The sequence below is a fragment of the Fulmarus glacialis genome, unplaced genomic scaffold, assembly GCF_000690835.1.
Source record: "Fulmarus glacialis isolate BGI_N327 unplaced genomic scaffold, ASM69083v1 scaffold838, whole genome shotgun sequence".
NCBI lineage: Eukaryota > Metazoa > Chordata > Aves > Procellariiformes > Procellariidae > Fulmarus > Fulmarus glacialis.
In genome coordinates this window covers 61,560-68,528 of record NW_009229927.1, presented here as the reverse complement: position 1 = coordinate 68,528, position 6,969 = coordinate 61,560, and the positions used below count along the sequence as shown (strand labels likewise).

The window sequence follows — 6,969 nt, the reverse complement described above, 5'->3', positions numbered from 1 at the left end:
CCACACATGCAGTGTGTTCCCTTTTTGTCCCATGACAAATTTTTATATGTAAGAATTGCACTTCGCTTGCATAAAAACAGGGAATTGTGGTGTTTATATGTGATTAAATATTTAGCATCCACATTTCCATGTGTACTTTAAGAAAAATTGATATAGCAGCTAACTAGAGACAAGCAAACCCTAGGATAGCTGTTGCTATTAAGTTCTCCTTGAAGACTATTTTTAAATCTGTAGCGCACTTATGTAAAGAAAAAGAGAACCTAAAATTCTTCTTCAGTTTTTCACATATTCCTGGTTTAAAAAAAAAAAACAAACTTTTTACAAATGCTCCAGTGAAAAAAAGTAAATATTGTTTCTGTTCAGAAGTAGCATTTTGATGAGATTAACTCAGTCTAGGCATAATTTAAATCAGAAAAGTACATATACAAAGATTTTACAGAACACTAGAAAATAAATACTTTACACGTCTGTTAAATTGATTCCATATGCTCTTTAAATACTTTAAAGTGTTATTAACATACTACTTCAGTGTTTCAGTGTTTTCTTTAAAGTGCTTAATTCCCTTCACAGTTCATTAAGCCATTTGCTGTTCAAATTGCTGTAATCATTGTAAGAGAAAGTGGTTTTAAAGATATACATACCAAGTAATCTATGCAAAATAAAACCTTATTTCAAATTTTGAAATAACTGAATGCAGATCTTTCCAACAATACATACCAAGACAAACATTTTTTTCCTCCTCGCTTTTTTCTCTCCACCACCGATTCAACTCAAGCCTTAGCAGTACGCATTTGGATGAGTTCATATGTGTGAACGATAGTAGAATTGCCTGGGTTCTCTGGTGCTGGAAATGGTGCTGGAAAAAGGGAGTAGAACTAGCTTTCTGGTCCTTGTGTGCCTTTAAGAAAGCTTTTTTTCACCTGTAACCCAAGAATAAATTAGTAGAGCTTGCTACAATAAATTAGTAGAGCTTGCTTCGAAGACAGAAACTGCAATATCCCTGCTTCCCTTTATAACCACTGAGAGCGAGTGTCACTGAGATGCCCCAATTAATCCTCCAAATATTGTGGTACATAGGTTTGAAATGAAATATGAGTTTCAAAAAAGAGTGAAATGGCTATGGATTTATCTCACTAACTCCATGGTCACTCCTGGGACTTCCTACAGATCAAGCAGGAAGTGGGGATTGGGACTTTTTGCAATCTAGTCTTCACAACAGACTGCCTTCTCTGCTGAGCCAGAAGAACTGCGAGGAGATGGCAAAGCACTGAGCAGAGCTGCTCTCCAGGAGAGGCTGCCTTTATTTTAGGTGGGTGCACCTCCTGCTCTTCTCTCGCTTCCCAGCTCATCCTTTTATGTATGTTTAGTCAATGTGACTAAAAGTCAGCTTAACTAAATTGAAATAAAGTAGTCAAAAGATACTGTGATCTGTTTACCAACTGGCAATTTTAAATTAAATTAGCTATGTCATGCTGTCTGGCAGCCTTTAGTTTGCATCTTCAAACACATGTATCATTTTCTCAAAAGATTACTTTGAAATTTGCCATTTGTGTGACCACCTTGAAAGGACTGGACTTTAAAACTCATTACTTCAAGAAGCTGGGAAACATCAAAGCATTGCTAGAATGTGAGGGGTTGGTTTGTCTTATTTTGAAATTCTTCCAAAAAGCTGGGGTGAGATAGGGTAGAATTAGCACCTGGTGAGGTATATTTTCACTCATGAGCTGTCAAGTCTGTCTTTTTTAAATAAATAAGCAAAAGATAACAAACAGGAGTGGCAACAAAAAGTACTATATTAATCTCCTTTCTTTTTTTCTAATTCCTTTTCTGTTTTTCTCTACTCCTTTCTATTCTTCTTCCTTTTTATTATTTTAATAAGGCCTAATTCTGGCTTCTTTCAGTATATCTGATGTAATGCTAAATTCTGAATGTAGTTAAATGCATGTGTATGTGAATAATCAGTGTGTCACAGAGGTAACTTAATGTACATGGCAGCTATTATTCCAACTTTGCTACATGGTTGGTTTTAGAAAAATAATCTTCATGAATTCTAATTGTTTTGGTTTAATAGTATGAGTAATTATCGTGGGTAAGAATTTATTTTCAAAGTATGTTTCTTTTTTTTTCTGGGAAGAATTTTAATAGAAAAGGAGGATTGTATTTTGAGAGCTTCTTGGCATTTTTAAAAGTCGTAAGCAAGATAAAGTACAATTAATTCTTCAGGCATATGTACTGTTTGCTTTTCTGCAACATGAATTCTCTGCTAATCTTACAATAACTCTATCACACTTGAAACAATAAATATTCTAGCTGCCTGTTAGAAAAGTCTTCTTAGAAGTTCCTGTTCTTTCCGCAATGGAACCAGGATTTCATTTAACAGAATTAAAACCAACAGAAGTCAAAAAACACTTCGACAAAATGTTTTTAACTTAATCAAGAAAATTGCCTTTTGCTCTCATATTTTCATGTACTGAAGTTCTCACATTTCAAATAGCAGCAAAGCAATTAGTGGATACAGAAATGCCTCTCACCTTCTGAAGTGGTACTGCCTACGTTTTTTCTTACATTGCTTTATATTTACTTTGGTTTTTGGATCCTGGATATTTAAAATGTTAATATGTCAAAATACAGAGTTCTAAAGAACTAAAAACATGAGAAGGAAGATTGCTAGAGCTAAGCTATTACTCACTGTGTTCTTAATATTTTATGGGTGTATGATACATGTGAGCTGCATTAGTTGAACTACTGACCAGTTTATAATAGAATATGCTTATGTCCTTTTTCTCTCACACCTAGAGCAGTTGGATATTTCCTGAAGGAACATGGCCCTTGGAGAGCTCATACTGAAGCAGATTTTTCTGAACAGGAGGAGGAGGAGGGAGGCACCTTAACCCCCAACACCCTTCTGCTGCTGGGGGGGCAGGTAAAGGAGTTAAGAGTTAAGTTGAGCCCAGGAAAAGACAGGGGGGAAGTATTGTTTTAATTTTTGTCTTTGTTTCTCAGTATGCAACTGTATTTTAATTAGCAATGAATTAAATTAATTTTCCCCAAGTCTGTTTTGCCCTTGATGGTATTTGGTAAGTGGTCTTCCTGTCTTTATCTTGACTCACAAGTTTTTTCATCCTATTGTCTCCACTTGTCCTGTTGAGGAGTGGGGAAGTGGGTGAGCAGCTGGGTGGGTGTTTGGATGCTGGTCAAGGGTAATCCACCAGAGATTAATCAACATCTATTTTATCCAGATTAAATTATAATTGAGCATAAGTTCATTTCTTAGTTTACATTTATATTGCATATTCTAAAATGGCTAAATCCAATCTCATTTTACAGACTCTGTCTTCATTGATACAAGTGACAGAGTGTTTTTTCCCTGTCAAATAGAATGGTGAATGTCCTGGTGTGTTTTCCTTTGTGTTAATTCATAATTCCTCTGGAAAAGACTTAGGACAGAACCTCAGGGGCCTGTAAGTTTGTCCTCAGGTTCTCCATAGGCACAGAGATAGGATCCCTGACTCTATTTCAGTCCTTCTAAATCTGTCATTTCTTTGTGAAGCAGCAAGAAACTGCTGAAGAATCTGTTCCAAAAATACCATGGCTGTATGACTAGGATGAATCTGCACTTTCAAAGGTGATGGTAAGAAGTGTTGAATTTTGCTGTTTGATTGTGAGCTACATGTTGCATCTGTCAAGTAGTGTTTTGGCACAAAAAAAATTTGAAAAACCCTGACTTACTATACTTTTGCTGTTCACTTTGGAATACATGTAGAGAACCTTTCAGAGACCAGTTTGTAAAAAGCAGTTTAATACAGTTAACTTGCACTTTCTTCCAGATAGCATTCTTGGGTATTACCAGTTTGTGGTGTGTTGGGTACTTTTATCTCCCTCTCCCTGCAAATCGTGGTGCACCTCCAAGGCTTAGATAAATTTCTGTATCATGTAGTTGAAGGAAGACAGAATTTGAAACTAAGTATTATGGAAATCACAAAAAAATACCCAAAGCTACAGTATTTTCATTGTTCCAGTATTTACCTGTCCTTGCAGTCTGGAAGGATGGGATTCAACTCATTCAATTGAAGCCATTTAAAATGTATGGATCTAGTCTAAGCCAGTTGTCTTACGTATTCTTTACAGAGGTAGGTGCTGGCAGGGGACACTTCATATCATGTAAGACACCTACCATTTGATGGCTAAGTTCCCCTCTGGAAATGCTACCTCTCTGTCTGCATTAACATTTTATATAGCCTAGACAATCACTTTCAACTGTGTAACTAACTTTTAAATGACCAAAGATACCTGCCTGTGATTTATCACAGTAGTCTCCAAGGCTCTGAATCCATAATCAATCATAATCTTTCATTAGCTCTGGATTATTCAATTACACAATAACATTTTGTAAAGCTTACATGAAGTTGAGCTATCTTTCTTCTATTTTTATAACCTAGCAGGGATTGTTGTAGCAATTGGAATACCAGTTACAATCTTTACTTTAAATGTGTATCTTTTTAGCGTGTTTTAATAAATGTATGCATTTGAAATAGAATATATATTCCACATTCTTCCATACCTCTTATGTGTTCAGTACCCTGCTATTAGTATTGAAGACAACCATATTGAAAGATTGACAGGTATTTTGCATATATATTTTTATAAATACTAAAAGATTGATTGTAATTTTGGATTAAATTCACGTTTATATTTTACATATATTCCAATATCTAAATATATATCTGAATAAGTTCTTCTATCTGAGAAAATTATTATTTTTAATACTGTATTTATTTATTTCTTACTGTATTTATCATACTGTATTTCTATTAGGAAGAAAAGCTTGAAAATGAAATAATGAATTTTTTTTAAAGATTTTTTTTTTTTCTTCTATGAAAATTTTTACAATTTATTCTAAGATAAAATAATGGGATACTTTTAATTAAAAAAAAGGAATCCTGAGGAATCAGAAGCCTGCAGATTGCTTTTATCTTCCTGTATCACTGAGGAAAACAATTACAAATTAACTGCTCTTCTGACAAAATATCTGTCCAGTTAAAAAAAAGCTTTTTGTGCATCCTTTCAAAGCTGCCAACATGACCTGCTGTAGTGGATTCTTCTCTCCTTGGGATAGCGCCAAGAGAAATGTTTTCCTGATTGGCTCCGTCTCTTTTACAGCAATATATTTGATTTTCTTTTTTTTTAATTCTGATCACCTTGCTGTTCTAATTGAAAGTAAAGTTTAAAACAATGATGACACAGAAGAAAAAGATGTACTTTTTACCAAAAGGTATGATAATCTTCAGATGGAAAGTGAAAATATTTTACATAAAAACATTATTTCAAAATTCAAATAATTCTTATGGAAAGAAAATGGCTAACTACCAGCTGAAAATGGGAAATTTGGGAATAAAACCAGATCCACTTCAACACAGTCATTTAAATTCATTATTAATGAAAAAGAGAAATGTAAAGATAAAACACCTTTCTTGATATTGCTAACAGCAACTACAGCTGCTGAAATTCAGCACAGAAGTTCCATCAGAAAAACTTGGGGAAATTAATTTGTGGTTCTAGGAGTTGAGGTTGTTTGGTTGTTTATGCTGGGTGTTGAGAGCAAGGGTCCAAATGAGGTTCTACTGAGAGAAAGCGAGCAATATCACGATATTATTCAACAGGACCTCTTGGACACTTACCATAACTAAACTCTTAAAACTTTGATGGGCATGAAGTGGGTTGCCTCTCACTGCAGTGGTGCAAGCTTTGTTATGAAGACAGACAGTTTTTATTAATACAATATACCTAATAGAAAAGCTCCTCAGGCCTCTCTCACCTCTTCCACAAAATTATTTCACAGGCTGTTTTATGAAAGGGCATAAGCCTATTCGGAATGAAAAAAGTGAATGGTACATATCAGCAGAAGAATGCCCAGGTGACAAACACCCTCCTTTCTGTTCAGGAACTGGCTACGTCTTTTCTGGAGACGTGGCTTCAAAAATTGTCAATGCTTCTGTAACGATAAAATACATACATTTGGAAGATGTTTATGTAGGGCTCTGTCTTAATGCAAAGGGAATGCAGATAGTATCTCCACCTAGTCATTCATTGTTTAAGATATACAAGGTCCCATTTTCTCCTTGTCTGTACAATAATATAATTACATCTCATCATATTTGGACGAATAAGCATATACTCTATTGGGAAACACTGCAAAAGAACCATCACACATGTCAGACAGAACAGAAAGGCCCATAGCGGAGAGTCCCTTCTTTCTTTGACAATGGACAAAACAGATGTTTTCTTAGAAGCAGAGCATCTATGTAGTGATAACTTTCAAGGTTCAGGGACATCCTGAATCAGGGGTGGTATAGTTTTTGTATTAGGTTGCATTAAAAGGATTTTTCTTCCATAAAGCAGGCTTTCTCTATTGACTGAATACTGCTTGGTACCTTACTTTGTTTTGGATGAGGTGCCAATTAATTCTTACACTGTTTTAAAATATGGTGAGAGATCATATCAACTATACTGAAGAAAAAGCAATGAAGATGCAATGAAACTTAATTTTTCATTAACACGTAACAATAAGTTAATGTGTTAATTTTATATTGCTCAGATGTAATTAGCCTATGTATCATTACATTTACTCAGATGGCATTTCAATGTGACTGAAGAAGAAAGCATACATGATATCCTTTTTTGGTAAATTAGTGATCGAAATATGGATAGAAACTGCTTTTTTTCAGAAAATCTGTTAGGATTTGCCAGGTCTCTATTAGTGCATGCAGCTGCTATTACTCTCTGTAGTCATATATGCAAAGAACACCTCACACATGAGATACCATTTAGTTGTTTTTATGGAGATACAATAAACGAGGAAAATTAAATGCTGATAGAGTGTTTTGACAGGAGCGTTTTGGGGTATCAGCCATCTACAAAATACCCTCATAGCTAAGGAAAAAATAAGATGATGCTTAATAACCTCGTAAG

General features: G+C 34.8%; 1 pseudogene; it reads left to right on the top strand.

The window, feature by feature from the left end:
- Positions 1-2,796: 2,796 nt before the first annotated feature.
- LOC104081313 lies at positions 2,797-6,237 on the top strand (annotated as a pseudogene).
- Positions 6,238-6,969: the final 732 nt, after the last annotated feature.